General features: G+C 44.3%; 1 pseudogene; it reads left to right on the top strand.

Moving 5' to 3' along the window:
* The window catches only part of LOC147725318 (transmembrane protein 115-like), a 104,479-nt pseudogene extending 94,653 nt beyond the window's left edge, over nucleotides 1-9,826 (top strand).
* Nucleotides 9,827-17,346: the final 7,520 nt, after the last annotated feature.

The raw sequence follows: 17,346 nt of genomic DNA, 5'->3' as shown, positions 1-17,346 counted from the left end.
ACTACATGTGCAGTGTGGGCCCTTTCTTGGACCCCATTTACCTGAGACACGCTAACGGGGTATAACTGGCATCTTGTTCGTTTAAACCATTTTGGATTGAGTCAAAACGGGTCATCCATTTGCTTTCCCTGACATTCAAAATGGATCCTATATTACCTGCCCTTGGGCCCAAGGACACTTTCTCAAGGACGACCCACTGTAAGTCATCGGGTGCATGATTGGCTATTTTAAAGTGCTCGACCAGTGGTGCTCCCTGGACCTCACACCTTTTTCTACTGCAGTGTTTCAGATTTGTGCCTTAATCTTTTGTTGAGCTTTCCTATGTAAATAAGCCCATATGGACATGTAATACTATAAATGACGTTGCTGGTATTGCAATTTGTGAATGATTTGAGAACTATGATATGTTGTCTGTGTGTGAATTGCTTGGTTTGTACAGTCATTTTGCATGCCTTACACTGTCCTCATCTAAAGTGTCCTATTGTCGCAAGCAAGTTCCACAAGGTTTGCAATGTAGGTGATTCAAGACTGTCCAGGAAGTAGCTGACCACATGGTCACTAATATTTTTTGCCTTTTTAAAGGAATGCATGGGGGGAGACCGTTGGTCAGTCATTAGCAATCAATGCCCAATATTTATTTACAATCTTGCAGATGGCATTACTCTGTGTGCAGTAGGTTGTTACGCAAATCATTCTCTCCATACTTCCATCATTCTTCTCCTGTACCATGAGAAGTGCTTCACTGGGATTGTACCATGCCCTCTTCTGCGCTTTTTTGATAAGTCATTGTGGATAACCCCTCTCCAGGAGTCTTGCACTCAGATCCTCAGATTCTTTGAAGTAATCATCTCTCTTGGTACAATGTCGGCATACTCGCAGGAATTGGCCTACCAGTAGGTTGTCCCTTAGGCCCCGGAGTTGGTGGCTGTTGTATTGTAGTAGGTGTGACGACGTGCTTTGTTTGCATTCAGGTCACCATGCACTCTTTCACTTTCAAAGCAGCCTGGACATTGGCGGCTGTATGTTTGCAATGCCATAGGTTTTGATTTAAATGTGAGACTGATAGCATTGCAAATATTTTTCAGCTTGCCTTTGTGTGCTCACATTATATTTATATAAATGCGTTCAGCTGCTGACATAGCATGAAATGACCGGCCTGCGGTATGGGCATTGCAGCCTCAGGGTTCCCTCTGGTTCCCTCCAAATGTGTTTGGTTAGAGATCAGAATGCACCAAGATAAGGCTGCAATGGGGTGGCCAGATTGGGACAAGAAAGGTCCTCTCTGTGTGTGCCGAAGAAGCAGCTGCACAACAGTGATGCATCCTTTTAATCCACAGGAATGGCTAGACAAACCCCTCAGGATGGTTGGAACTGGGTGATAGTTTGCTGGCTTCCTTCAGGGTTTGTCAAGTGACCCTGGGTTTTTCTTGTGTTGTTCGGGATTTTGTGGACCCTTTGGTAGTTAGTGCTACACCTCACAAGCTCCTCTCTGTGCAGCTTCCTCATACCCCTGCTAGCGCTCTCAAGGTAGGTGACACCAAGCACTGGGGGATAAAGCTGTGCATCCTACCAAGAGAGGGGGGTGCGACTACTCTGAGCCTCCCATCTCTATCTGGGAGGGCTGAGGTAGCAGAGCTTCATGCATCCCACCTCCGCTCGGGCTCCTACTGGCACTTCCCTGTAGCACATTGGGCCGCTTCAGCTGGTCTTATAAATGACCCTTGCCCTAGCCTTTAGCTCAATTGAATTTTGTTCAGAGGTGTTTTTACCTCTTCACTCAGCTATTTCCACACCTCTTCAAAGTACGCATTCATTTCTCACAAGTACTACTCCCCTGCATTGAGCATTCCTCGCCTGTAGAGTCCAACTCCTCAAATGTATCTGAATACCTGCCCTTCCGTAACCTGCCCCGTAAGTTTTAACTTCACCCTTGCTAAACTGTTAGGTATTCTGCCTGACATTCCACACATATTTGATGCCCTCCCAGGATACTATATATATTTCCTCACAGCTCCTTGTCTTTCCCATGTGTGACGCTATCTCATCCTTACAGGAACCCATTCTTGCTGACAAACCCAGTAACAAGGTTTTACCTGCTGAACTGGACAGGAGTTCCTTTGCACAAAACCTAAATAAAAAATCTCCATCTGTGAGTCCAGCAGCACCCACTATTGCACGAAGGAAAAAGCGAAAGCACTTGTGTCAGAAAGAAGTTAATCCTCAAATACTGCCCAATACGGATAATAACAAGACGGCGCTGTTGCAGTGCATTTAAAACTGAAGGTGTCAGGTCACAGATATCGAGGTAATGGTGTCCTTAGGAGAACTGCTTAGGAAGCAGAACCGCAGTGTACCCAACAGAATCCGTGTTACTTGTCCGAGAAGGTGTGCTGCTAGCTGAAGACAGAATCTCATTGTGGGGTAATACCAAAACGTGGATTGGGGTTGATAGAGCATCATGTTATTCTGAACATTGTAGGGGTGCAACATAATCACTGATAGTCAGCACCCGCATATCTAAAGGAATGTATTAACGGGTAGTCATTAGAAATGTAGTATTAATGCAGCATATATTAGTGCGAATAGAATTGTAATCATGTCATTTATGAAGATCAATGTAGTGTTTATTTCATTAGATTTAAACATGCACCATATTAAAGCCTGCACATGTAGGTTTGCTTATTCATTTAAGAAAATGTAATGCATTAAACGTTTATGGAGGTGATGCTATTAATGTGTGATCTTAATGTGTAAAGGCCTAGCCGCACATACGTTCAAGAGAAGGCCTGTTTGTTATTTCCTATGTTAGCTGAATATTGCAGGCCTGAAATTTATTTTTCTTGGGAAGGCTCTCAGTCGAAGGTAGTCAGCAGATATTTTGTGCGTGCAAGGTTGCTTCGCTCACATGCTTCTCATTGCAGGTGCAGGGGCATACATCTCATTAGGCAGAATAACCCTTTTGTTTAAGGAGTTAGGATAGTAGGAGAAGCCGCCATGGGAGTGAAGAGGAATGCAGATATGATACTTTCAGGGGAGAAGGTGCCTGGGACCCAAGGGCACACCAACGGTTTCTGGATGAAGACAGAGTTTTGATGGAAAAGTACAGGAAAGAAGACCTTTCCAAAGGGGTATGTAAAGGGTGTGTTCTACTGTTTTGGGATTTTGTATTCGGGATAGTGCCCCAAGGGAAATGAGTCAGAACTAGAGGAGGAGAGATCAGGAGAAAGAGGAGAAGGAGGAGATGAGAAATAGAGGAGAAGCTAAAAGGAGTATCTTAGAACGAGCTCTGTAGCTTTTGCTACTTATCTATGCAAAATGAGTGTACTTCTAAGGAAGTTTTCACTAATCACACCTTTTTCTCTCTTGTCTGGGGATGATGCTAAATAGGGATGTCATTTTAGCGGGAGTGTAGGGATAGATTAATTGATTTTCTTTTCTAGGCTATTGAAAACTAAAATAGAGATTCGGAGCAATCATTGGATGCCTGATGCTTCTAGAACTAGCTATTCTTCTTATTTTGAGTCGGATGAGACTCCTGCATAAGGTTATGTATGTATTAGTGCCCATATATCTACTTAACCTCGTGCTGAGGTGCTTGTATAAGTTATTGGAAAGAGTTCTAAATATTGTTTTAACTCAATTTTAGATTACTTGGTGGTAATTTCCTGACAAAGGCACCCCCCATTGCTGAAACACGCATCTTAGACACCCTCTTTACCACTTATAATTGTTTATCTTGTATTTTTTAACCAATGGATTGATGATATGTACCCAAAAAGTCATTGATGATGATTTTAAAGTATAAATGTATTCGCTTAAATAATTAAAATTCATTGTTTTTTAACTTTTGTTACTCCTTGAACTCATTTCCCAAATTACGTATGTCAAAGATTACCTGGGAATTTTATTTTTCATTGTGTGCATAGAGGAGTTACATGACATCATCTAGATCACTTTTTAGGAAATAGGGAGTTTGTGAGGCTACTATTGGAAGCCTTGCAGCGCCCAAGGGAAATTGCTGTGGGAAAATGTGCTGCACATGGGAGTGGGACAGATTTTGTCTCTCTTGTAAAAAATATGCCTTATGCTTCTAGAAGTAACTATTCTTCGTATTCTGTGTTGGATGAGACTCCTGCGTGGGATCATGTTTGTATTAGTGCCCATATATCTACTTAACCTCGTGCGCAGGTGCTTGTATGTTCAGCTATTTTTGGCTTTGTAATAAATTCCCAAAACTTTATTTTGTAGTCAGTGGTTCTTTGATTTTGAATTGTCCTGGTCATTTGAGAAATTATGAATGGAATGGTTTTTCCGCTTTACCCTTCTTAGCAGGTAACAAAGATCCAGTTGACCGAGATAAGATAAGAATGCAGTGTAATCAGGGTAATAATCCTTGTGAGAGGATAAAACACCAGAAATCCTAACTGCGTCTGTTAGAACTTTTTATGAGTTTCCAAACTAGCTGTAGCGAATGACATTTTCCCTTTTTTGTACATTGATTTTTAAGAAGAAAAATAAAGAACCAATATCTCCCAGTCACTCAGCAGCACTTTCTGGCTGTACTGGCCAGCATAAGTGTGATGGTGAAGTTGATCTGTGCTATGTCCTTCTATTGTACTTGATCACCTTCAGGGTAGACACTGCATCCACACTAGGGGTGACCCCTAGATTCCTTCTCCCACCCAACTGCTGGATATGTACACTTATTACACATGGCGTGATGGAAAGGCACATCTGGGATGTAGGTGTGAGCCTGGCCACAGTCGTGGTAGCTGGCCGGATCCTGGTACCTCTCTAGGGGGGCATTGGAAATGGTAATTTGTGTTGCAGTAGTCAACATTTCTGTGGGCATTTTGGGCGCTTTTGTTTTTACCTTTTAACATAGGTAGCCACTTTCAATCTGGCATACCTATTTAATATCCAAATCTACATTGTCCTGGGTTTTTTCGCAAGGGTCATGCTGGCTCTCAAACAAACCATGGTGGTAGCATCGACCTGAAGGCCCCACAAGATCGCAGGAAAGTAGTTCCAATGCTCCTGCTGTTGATACTGGTTATCTTGCACTTAACTACATTGATTGAGAGCAATCTGCAGACAGCCTAGGGATTTGGGGTGCTGTCAACCTTGGTGTACCTGTGTTTCTACCAAAGGCACAGCCGGGGTCGCAGAGACACCTCTGTCCATTTTGTGTTTGCACATTCACCCCAGAGATCTTGCAGCCTCTTGTGGGAATGGTTGCTGTAATGTTGTTACTTTCACTCCCCCACAGAGGACATAGAGCTGGTGAGGATTCAACAATGCTTTTATTCATTCATATGAATCGCTATTCTTTGAGAGCGCCGAGCGTCTAACATTGACCTGCTCCGGTCGTTGCTGCCGGCTATCCAGCTTCGCGCGCATTCTGCCGCTCCCCCACGCATGCGTTAGTGTTCCGCTCTTGCTCCGGCGCACCACGTCATCACGCTGGCGTGTCGGAGCCTAGAACGCGACACTACATATCTCCTCCTTTTCCAACAATATAAACAACAACTATAGTCCCAAATATCAACAGTCATTCATTTCATAGTCTTTGAATCGAGAGGGCCGGTTAACTGCCCTTCCGGCACGGGTGCGTCTTACCGGGGTGAACTCTTCTCTGGTACCTTCACGTGCGGGACTCCTCGCTCCCCTCTGTGTTCCAGCTTCCTTCTCAGCGGCTGAAGTTGTGTTTTCTGCTGCTCCTTCTTCCGCATGTACTTCCTCGTTCTCCTCGTTATCTACTTGAACTAGTCCTTCTTCCTGACTCTCACATCTCACAGTCATCTCTTCTGCTCCACTGGCTTGTCTCTGATCCTCAGTCTCAATCTCCTTGCTGGCAGGCCACAGCATGATCCTGTTGACTTTCGCCATGCGGTCTTGGGACCACACTCTACCATCGCTGAGTAGGGCTGCTCTTCCATACACTTCCTTCACCTGCAGGGGTTTGCTGTACTTGCTTTCACCTTTCCTTTGGAGTGTAACAAGTTTGACTCTAACCCATTCCCCTTGTTCCAGATCAGTGTCTTTAGTATTGTGCCTTCTGTTGTAGTGCTCTGTGTACACCTTTTGGGCCCTTTTGAGGTTGTGCTGTACCACCGCCGGTGACCACTTGCTCGTCACTGTCTTCTCTCTCCAGACAACATTGTCTCTCATAAAGGGGAGTCTGCCTCTCAGATTTTGGAAGGGGCTGTATCCTAGCGCTGTCGGGGTGATTCTGTAGGCCCATAGCATGCTCCGAACTTCTGTTTCCCAATCTTTGCCTTGCATTATTGTGGCCTGTATGGACCCCATCAGAACACGGTTGAACCGTTCCACTTGCCCGTTGCATGCAGGATGGTAAACTGCTGTGTGTTTGGATTTTATCCCGTTTCTCTCCATGTACTTGGTCTATTTCTCTGAGGTAAATTGAGGCCCATTATCACTTAAGATTGTCTTCGGTATTCCTTCCCGTAAAAACACTGAGGTAAGAAATCTCAACACAGTGTCCGTGTCCATGACTTCTTGTACATCAACTTCTGGCCATTTGGAGTATTTGTCTACGACCACGCATAGGTATTTGGCTGCTCCTCTGGAGTCGAGCACCGGACCCAATATGTCCACTGCTATGTCTTCCCATGGATTGTGGGGTTGCTCAAATGCACCTAACGCAGGCCTCAACGGTCTCAGTATTTTATCCGCACCCTGGCACTGGACACATTCTCTCACTTGTCTTTCTATCTGATTGTCCATTCCCGGCCACCAGTATGTTTGTTTTACTCGCATCTTCGTCTTTACAATGCCGAGGTGCCCTTCATGAAGTTCAGTAGAGGGATTAATGTCGCTGGAGGGACCACCTTATCTCCCCGATACATGAAGATTAATGAATCACTCATCGACAGCTCCTCCCTCACTTCATAGAACTTCCTCAGGCTTTCTTGAAGATGTCTTTTTCTGGCCACCCAGAGATCAGGTATTGTTTGACTTCTTTCGTGTCACCGTCTCTTTCATAGGCCTGGGCCCATTCTTGCCTGCTGATTGTCCTCTCAGAGTCAGCCATTTCAGCCACCATTTCGTCTATGCCAGGTCAAGTCAAGTCAAGTCAGAGAATTTGTATAGCGCACTGTTGAACTGTTGGTGCCTCTTCCATGGCTGAGGCCCTGCTCAGATAGTCTGCTACTTTATTCCGTGTCCCTGGCAAGTACTCCACATCGTAGGTGTAGTCTAGCAACTTGAGTGTCTTTTTTGCAATGCGCGGCATTGCTGTGTCGTGCTCGCTGGAGGTTAGCACTTTGGCCAGCGGCTTGTGGTCCGTCTGCAGTTTGAAACGGGTGCCCCATAGGAACTGTCTGAATTTTCCCATGGCCCATGTGACCGCCAGCATCTCCTTCTCAATGACACTAAATTTCTGTTCGTTGGGAGACAATGCCCGGGATGCGAAACTGAGTGTTTCTACTGTGCCTTCCTTTCTCTCCTGTGCCAGCACTGCTCCTAGGCCCTTTTCACTGGCGTCAGTAGTTAATATAGTGCGGCCCGCCGGATCATATCCATGTAGAGGTATTGCCCCGCTTATGTCATTTTTCAGATCCTCGAATTCACTCTGAGCTTCTTTGTCCCACCTTACTCACATGGATGTATAATGTAAAAGTGTATTTTACAAAAAAACACTAGGTTAAATGTACCTATAAGTGTAGAGGTGTGGATAAGTTCTGATGTGCCCAATTGGTGTTTGAAGAACCTGTTGGTTGAAAAGCATCATAAACATCACAGTCAGACGTCCAGGAACAGGAAAAATATTTTCCAGTAATGTGAGGGTAAAAATTGAACCAAAAATAAGGTTCAAGGACCCTGTGGAATAAAACATTAAAAAGACACACAATAGACAAAGACATACACTTAATGGTAGCAGCTTATCGGAATCTTGATATTAGCATCTCTACCACTTCATTAACCAGCTTTCTTGTCAACGTTATTGTGTCGCTTCAAGACTTACCAATATTTCTGCCCTGACGAAGCTCCCACAGTTGGGGAGCGAAACGCTTTGGCTGTCCTGTGCACTTTGAAAATATGAAAAAATAAAAAGAAAAATACATTTTTGATACAACGTGGTCCTGTTTTACTTCGTGCTTGGTGCTGCCTCCATTCTTCTCTAAAAGTTTCTATCTGGAATTCCAGTGGGACTGAACCGCAGCAGGTCCTGGAGGTTCTCAGCACAACAAAGACTGAACACTTTGAGGGACGTTGGAAAATCGAGGTGCTGGTTGTTTGATCCGCTGTGGAATATTTCTCTTTGCTTCCCTGATGTAGCCTGTTTCCCTGTCCACCTAGGCTCGTATCTTCCCTCTCCAGTGGGTCTCCTTTGTCTGCTGGAAGATTGGGCCTCGTCTATTTTGTTGACCATTTGTCTTTGAGGAATCTCCTTTTTCGCTGCTTCTGCACAGCGTATTGAAAGTTCAGCCTTCTTTACCATCGCGATCACGTCTTTTAGCTCTGCTTTGCCCTGTGCCCACAACTTGTCCTGGACTGACTTGTTTGTGGTGTGCATGACTATTTGGTCCTTGATGTACTCGTCCTGCAGTTGTCCGTATTTACATGTGATCGCTAGTCATCTTAATGCTGCCACATAATCGTCTATGGATTCTCCTTCTTCTTGCTTCCTTTGTTGGAAGTTGTACCGGTCAATTGAGACACATACCGCCGGGCGATAGTGGTTATATAGATCTTCTAGGGCGTGTTTGAAGACGTCGTCGTCTGCAGCTTGTCTCGCTGCTGGACGGTATTTGCAAATACTCGTACTCCTTCCGGGCCCAGGTTATGCAGTAATAACCGTTTCTTCCGAGCACTAGGAAATGGCTCACCATTTTCATCTTCCAAGGCCTCCGCATAGTTCTTGAAATATTCCCTCCAGTCCTCCCATTTCATCAGGGGCTCTCCTGGTCTGGGAAGGAAGGGGATGGGTGCTGTGAGCAATGTCATTTGGTTACTCATTCTGGGCACTGTTCCCGGTTCTCCGTCTCAGTTCCCTGGGCTGCCTGGTGTACTGAGGTCCCCTTCACGGTCCGTGTCGTTCCCTGACTTTTAGGGCTGCCAGGTGCACAGGTGTTTCCACCTCATGATTTGCTGGGGAGGCGTTCCTTATCGTCCCCCGTATCACTATCCCTGTTCTCTGCCAGAGTGTCAGCTGCGTGCTCCCCTTCGCGTTTATGCTAGCCTCAAGTTATGCTGATTTGGCTTGGGGCCACGTGTCTGTGGGCTGCTAGGGTCGTGCGCTGCTGCCACACTCTCTTGTGAATAGCTGCTGTTGCATTAGGCGTGCCCACTGTAGAGTGCCCTCTTCTACGGTTTCTGGCCTGTTTGTCTCTGGGTATCACTTTAGCGCCAGTCCAATCGTTGTGTTGCTCGTGGGGTGAAGTTGGTGGGGTGAACCCAGTCCTCGTCGCCACTGTAATGTTGTTACTTTCACTCCCCCACAGAGTACATAGAGCTGGTGAGGATTCAACAATGCTTTTAATCATTCATATGAATCGCTATTCTTTGAGAGCGCCGAGCGTCTAACATTGACCTGCTACGGTCGCTGCTGCCGGCTATCCAGCTTCACGGGCATTCTGCCACTCCCCCGCGCATGCGTTAGTGTTCCGCTCTTGCTCCAGCGCACCACGTCATCACGCTGGCGAGTCGGAGGCTAGAGTGCGACACTACAGTTGCCAACTCGGTGCAAAGTGTCTCGGTGAAATTGCACATATGCTGGAAAACAGTGAAGCTATATGATGTTGATGCTCCATCTCTTATCACCATCAGTTTACCAGGGTCCGACCCTCAAGAACCTAACTGAAGAAGGTACTATAATTCATCATTTACAATTCCCGCTACATATGTGAAGTGTGCTAATACATTTGTAAGATACATTATTTTTTCAATCATTTCATGGAAAAGGACAGATGAAAAAAGCAAGTCTTTACTTTGAGTTGGCATGCAAGGATGTCTGATTTACAGTAAGAAACCCTATATATAATTTTAAAATTGTACACAATTTACAATATCGCTTAAAGTCATGTCATATATAAGGAAGGTTGTTCTTCTTGCAGTCATGGCATGCAGTGGCAGAGAAAAGGGAAACTTTTAGAAGTCTTGTCAGGCAAGGGTGTCTCATTGATTTCCCATATAGTTATAAAATGATACACTCCGTAGTTAGCCTGAAAAATAAAATCTGAGTGTATTAAAAAATGTTTTGTTGCATTTGAAAGCTTGCTTTCAGATTAGTAGTATTTTTAGGTGCAGTGAGGTGTTCATTGTTAATAAAATAAGCATAACTTTGTAATATATTGACTTTTTTCAGTCAGAACTAAAAAAAACGTTTCAAGTAGAGTTTAAAAACCGTTGCGCAAAATTGGCTTAATGTGTCACTGAGATGTTTAGCATCATCAATTCCCTCAGCTATGCTCACTCCTTAGAGGCAGACGAAAACTAGCATTTGTTGGTGTTTAAATGTGCTTTGTGCAGCTTAATTTAACAAACTTCTATTTTCAATAACTATCCTTGTATGAAAAATGTCATCCCATAGTTCATTGGCTGAAGTCCCTCACAATTTCCCCTGGGTTGACAAATCACACTCCCACATTTTGAAATAATAGGCAAACAGCTTACTTGTGGCATTAAGTGAAAGATATATGAGTGTATTAGGCAACTTGGTTTCTTGTTCAATCTTGTTTGTGTGGCAAATAGTGCTTCATACTGTCCTCAGAAATACAAGGGATAAACTAAAAGATCCTTACTTGATATCCATAGTTTACAAACCAGTATAATATCAATAGAAGGAAGAATTTTCAGGATTTTTTGTATTCATAAACCTTTTTGTATATTAGGTCTTTGGCACCTTGCAGGCCAATCCATTGAAGTGTATCTCCCAAGAAATATTTTAGAAGATAGTAGCTGTATACATCAAAATATACATGTTTTGCCAAAATAATGTTTCCCTTGCAGTGGAAGGAAACATCAATTTTGTTTAATGGTGGCCCTTTCTTGCCAATAAAGCAGCTACTGCTCTGTTATCTCTCAACAGGAGATACTTGTTGGCCCTCATTGCACGCAGCAATAGCACTAACGTTTGTCTCAAGTAGTCCTTCTTTTATGTTATAGACTATTGAGCATGCAATTAGAAGTGATGACATCCACCTTTCCCACCCCATTTTTAGGTCTGGCATTAACCAAACCTTTTGATTTTAATTAGTGTGATAGGGTCTTTCAGCCCGGACTCTTCATACATTGGTCTGTGTTTCATTCACATTCATGACCCTCTTCCTCCCACAACAGAGTAGCATGGGGCATCCAACAAAAACCCATAGTAAAAGAAATGACGTTCTTGTCTCAGCTGTCAGAAAAAGCACTGTAAAAACGCCATACAATTGTTTTTGCCGGGGGAGCATTGAATAGGTGCATATGATAGAAGTGTTTCACAGTAAGAAGAGAGCTACAGTCGTCCTGTTATTTATGTAATAATATGCTGTCTGTTTTGTGCGAGCATGCTCAAATCACATGTTTTATGGTTTGATGACCTTCAGTGAAAAATAGGTGTTTTGCAAGGAAGTTCGTTTTAAGGCTTTTCAGAATCATTTCTGTTTTTCTGCAATACAGAGGGTTTAGGAGGAGGACTTGCTTTCTTTGGAGCTTGCCTTTCGTCGCTTGAATGATTTATTGTGTAATTCCTACAATCTCTTAAAAAGATATATCCTACAGCGCAACATCACCTCAGTATCAAACAAGCTTCACCTCAACACAATACCAATTGAAAAGACCACCACCTCAGCACCACCTAAACACCACCACAGCATCACTTAGCACAACCACAGCATCAGTCAGCACCACCTCAACATCACTCAGCACGACCTTGGCATTAGAACTGGCAGGAACACGTTTTTAGCATTGCCTTGTATGACATTACATCGCATTGTAATACAATGCGTGCCATTACAATGCGGATATTACTACGCTATGTCAATTTCAACGATATGCCATCACATCTCATACTTTTACCACAAGTATACCTTTACCACACATGCCATTACAACGCAAAGGCATGCTTGGTAAAGCTATACTTGTATTTAAAGTTTGCAAGGTAAGTGACAACCCTACCCCTACATCTACACAACACACTACTCCCACCCCTACACTACCCCTAACAATAAAACACTCCTACACTACAACACTACTCACAATACTCCCACTGTCAGGTCGACTCCACGGGATCCAGTCGCTGCAACAATGGTTCCACCTCCAAATGTCACCAACACCCTGAATGTGTAGACACAGGGTGTTCGAGTCATTAGGCGAGGGAGAAAAATAACAAACTAAAATAAAAAACGAGGGAAGGGAAAAGGCTAGGGTCAGCAGGGAAGGGATGCCTGTAACAGAAAACAAGACATGTATCATATAAGTGCTTAATGCCACACAGTTCTACTCTCATGAAGTCTCGCTAATTATACTTAAGTATATATATACCTGAATGATAAGAAATATCAAGCCTTTGATAGTAAACCAACACAGCCCTTCAGTCACAGCCTGTAAGAATATCCTAAGAACACAGAAACAGAGGGTGAATGAAGGTCCTCACATAACAGACGCATTCACACTCTACTGAACACTCGTAACCAATCATATCACACATACCACAGACTGTTAGAAGGACTCAATGTATATATGGGGGTCCAAGAATTCCGGAAATAATGTATATATGATCCAGACAACGTACGAGGGAAACGGCAGTGTGTAGGAAGCAAGAACTACAACACTCCGCTCCCTTTACTTCAGAGGAACCACAATAATGACCCAAAAGTGAATAAAGCTTTAACAACAGTAAAACTTAGTTGTGACCACCACTGAATTCTGTTCATGTGCACCAAACATAAAACAAGAACAAAGGTTCTAGGAACGTGTAGTTAGCTTCACTACAACGCCCCGCTTGTATTGATTCCCACAAATGCCAGGAGAGTAACGGTGACACGTAGTTAACCTCACTACAGTGCCCTGCTACAGATACAGTCAGGAAAGTGCAAAAGTGTACGGTAACGCGTGGTTTCGACCGCCACCGCGTTCCGCTACACCCAAAACCAAGAAGTCTCTAGGAAGTAGACACTAGCTTCCAGATTACATATGCTCGAAATGTTTAAGCGTATGCAGAATGCTGGCCGCAAGGGGCGGCTGAAGATACGGCACAACAATACCTGCGGAACGGCTCAAACCAAGATCTTGGTGATGACGGTTGAGACCTCACGGAGGCAGATCCATACAGAAGAACACCGGAGAACCCGCTCCGTCGCACTCCAATAGGCGGCTTCAGTAACAAGGCACTAGCGTGCAGAGCATCCGCTCTCACGCCGAAGAGGAACAGGACACTGAATAACGCGCAACCGGAAGCGCATCAATCCCCCAGATGTACTTCCTGAGTGGAGCCTCAAGGCTCATGGGAAATGTAGTTTCTAGCGTGGCAGGTGCGATAGACTGTGAATTCTGACACCCACCACTATACTACCCTAGACCCTAAAACACCACTACACTACAACGCTACCCACACTACTCCCACCCCTACACAACCCAAAACCCTAAAACACACCTACACTACAACACTACCCACACTACTTCCACCCCTACACTACCCTAAACCCTAAAACACTATTAGCAACTTTTTTCTACATTGTGCTAAAATATCCAGCGATAGCGGCGAAATGAGTGAATATCGCTGAGAACACAGCTATATTCACGCATTAGCGACGAAATGCTCTTAGTCATGTTATCCACCTCCCATTGGATAACATGGCTAAGAACTGGTCTGAGCAGGCGTTAGTTTTTGGCGATAGCGGGAATATTTCCATTGCTACGCCTGCCTTGCTAATAGGCGATAGAGTCGTTAGCGACTGCTTTCAGTCGCTAACTGGTTTGGTACGCCCACTTTGCATGTCATTAGCGCTAAATATCGCTGACATGCAAAGAGGGTCCCAAACCGCTCGCTATCGCCTAAAAGCTGTCCCTAACATCAGTTAGCGACAGCTTGCTAATAGAGCGATAGAATTATTGCCGCTTAGCGGCCGAAAACGGCCGCTAAATCGGCGATAATTGCCTTTCGCCCCCCTTGGTAATATGCCCCTAAATTCCCTGGTATCGGGAGATCTAAACCAATGCAGAAAGACATGACTTTAATTTAAATAGATAAGTCTGCCTTGGGTGGTGCAGAAGGGGCAGAACGAAACTATCTGGAGCTACTTTCTGATCGAAGATCCTCTGGCGGGGCCACATTTGGCAGCCGTTTCACATTTCTGTCGGAGTTAAGACAACGTAATTAATTAACATTCTGAGATCCTTGTTAGTCAGTAAAACTGCTGCGCTAGATGATGAACTGATGGGACATTATTTGAAGAAAAATATGTTTAATTCTATTCACGCGCATGCCTCAGTGTGTAAAAAATAGGAATCCATGATTTATGGAGCCAGCGAGAGGCAAATATCTCTGCAGTATTCTGATGAGATGCAGTTAGTTAGAACTGCAATCATGTCTTTGAATTAGGTCAGGAATTGAAAGTAAGACATTCTCAGCTTTGAGAAAAGATGGAGTGTACCCTGCACTTTAAATTGGATGTTTCGACAATGCAAGGGTTCACTTTGGGATTGTTGTGAGTTTGCGGTGTGACGTCTCTCTAGGTAATCAGAAATGCTTCCTTCAATTCTAATATTATTTTTAAGAAAATATCCACTGTTATTAAGCAATTTTTTTTATAACATGGTATCGTCTTGTACGTGTGCTATGCAGAGCATAAAGCAATTTCGAAATTGTGATATTGCACAGTATTGTTAGGACTATGGTGCATAAACGCTAAATGCAAAGAGCTAAAAAACTGCTACTGACATATATCAACACACTCCTTGCTGATTAACACGGGCAAGGACATCTTGTTGGTACATACAAGAAAGTTTCAGACTCCTAACAGTTCACAGAAATATGTATCCCTGCAGAGAGCTTTCAACATGACTAAAGATTTGAGTGCATTTTCATTTATGTCCGACACCCTTTTCTTTTGGTACAATTTGTTAGGCATAAGAATATACATGTACAACATGAAACGGGTAAAGGGGAAAGGTATGCAGTCAAATTGATTAGTCTCCCATCTGCAAATCTCCCTTTATCTTCCCGTTTTTATAGTCAGAGTATGGGACAGCTTGCATAGGGAGTTTCTGGCAAGAAACACTGTGAAGGCACCCATCTCGAAAAAGGAATAGATGTTAGACTAGTCACAGCCAATGCTCCAGGAGAATGACAGTTTCCACCATCACTCACACAGATGAACTCTGCGGTTAGCTACAGCTGTGGAAAGGCCAATGCTAGCAGGGCAGAATATAAAATGACCCTCACCAGGCATGGAGCTGCGAACCTGATATGCACAGTCTTCTCTTTCTTGGATGTGAGGCCAAGTGAGCTCAGCAATGCCTTTGGTGGATCTGGACCCCTGGGGTACTTTGCCTCTTGTAGTGTTCTTTCACAGTGAGAACATGTAGGAAAGTGCCCCTTTTTGCGTGGCCATCCCCGTTTTTTTGCAGAAGTTAGTTGTTGGCGCTGCCCACTGGGACACTGCTGTCCAATGCCCAGTGATTGTATTCTGACCCCTAAAAGCGTGTTGAATTGGAATACATCTAATTCATATATTTACTCTCCCTTGTATATCATACAAAGTGTGCCCAGCACTGGGGAGTTAAACTCTAGTGTACCCAGGGCTGATGAGTTAAATGCTAGTGCAATGCAGCACATATTGTGCTCCCACTAAAGTGGCAATTCAAATCTTGACTGCAAACTTGTTACCAGTGACCTGGCAGTGCAGCTTTAAACTCTAAGTTCAGTCAGTCAAAATAACCTCTTTTGACAGACCTAAACACACCATTTATATATTAATAAATCACAACCTAAAAAAGCCTAATGTTAAACATATCATTGTAGTGATAATGCCCTAAAAGTTTTTTTCACTGTGGCAGAGTTAGCTGGTCCCTAGGAAGGTTATCTCTGCCTAGGAACCAGATACAAATCTAATTCTTGGACATTTTAAAACTTGTTATACATAGAACTCATTATAAAGACTTATCCCTCTGGGCCCCCGCAGGAGCCTCGGAGGTGATGATTGCCCCAGGGGGACTACCGCCACAGTGATTGACATGGCCCGGTGCTGCCAGCAGGAGCGGGAGGTGAGCAGGGATCTGGAGCTCCTCTGTTCCGGAGCAACAAGGGCTGTATAGGGAATCCCATCTGACTTTGTTAGAGGCTGATTTTCTCACTGAGAAACGCTCTCAGGGCAATACCTGACCTCAAGTTGGCGGCTGGGGACAGTGCTGATTACCACCGCGGAGGGCTCCTAAGGCTTTGCTGAACTCCCAAACCAAGCGATAGGGGCTCTCCAGCTGCTACCCCCTTGTTGAAGGTGCTCTATTCTAGGGGCTTTTTGTGACCAGGGTATCTTCTGCAAGTACAGGCCTGGACAACGCCTGACCTTAAGATAGTGCTTTTGCCTTTTAACGCTGTTCTGCCCCCAGCCTCGCCGGTTCTCTCGCGGCTGCCACTACCGGACATCGAGCCCCCAGTTGGACTGTGCCTTGATAACATTAAAACATTAACCTACATCCACACCTGGGTTCTGATCGGACTGCGGCTCTCATCTCTCCTACTGCCCATATGAACTTGACCTTTTCAGATGAACCCTGATCACTATCCTGACAGTGGAGTCTGAGCAATTTGGCTGATGGCCGGTGGAGCTGCCTCAACAGCTAAAGAGGAGATCGGCCCTAGTTCACCCCTCTGCCATCACCTACCCAGCCAGTCATTGGACACAGTTTCTCCCTGTCTCCCTGTTTATGTCTCCACTTCCCACCTACGAACTACTGTAACATTGCTTTTCTGTCCTATGTTTAATCTATGCTCTTGTAACAGATGTAACTTGTAACTCACAGTTCCTCATATAAAGCGCTCTGATATCTCCGGGTCTAGCCAGAGCTGTATAAAACTCAAATAAATCAATCAAATAAAGTCGGATTTCTCTTATAGATTTTACAAATGTTACTCTAAAAAAGTCACATTTAACCTTCCTAAATCTTGTAGATTTACATTAGCCTAAACTTATAGCTGCCATTCAGAAACTGGCTAGCTTTTTGATGAGCAGTGAATTGACTCCCAAAGCTAAGAAAAAAGGCCTTGGGTGTGAAGAGAGGCTTGTCTTCCCTTGCTAGGATGACGTGGGTACTGCTCCCAACCACTTGCATATCTTCTGATGCCTGCCTTATCACTGGCAAATGTAGTTAACACCTAGGCCTGTCTCCCTTTTGTCT

Source organism: Lissotriton vulgaris, chromosome 3_2, assembly GCF_964263255.1.
Source record: "Lissotriton vulgaris chromosome 3_2, aLisVul1.2, whole genome shotgun sequence".
Lineage (NCBI taxonomy): Eukaryota > Metazoa > Chordata > Amphibia > Caudata > Salamandridae > Lissotriton > Lissotriton vulgaris.
Note: the sequence above shows the minus strand (reverse complement) of the source record. Positions and strands in the feature narration are given on the sequence as shown.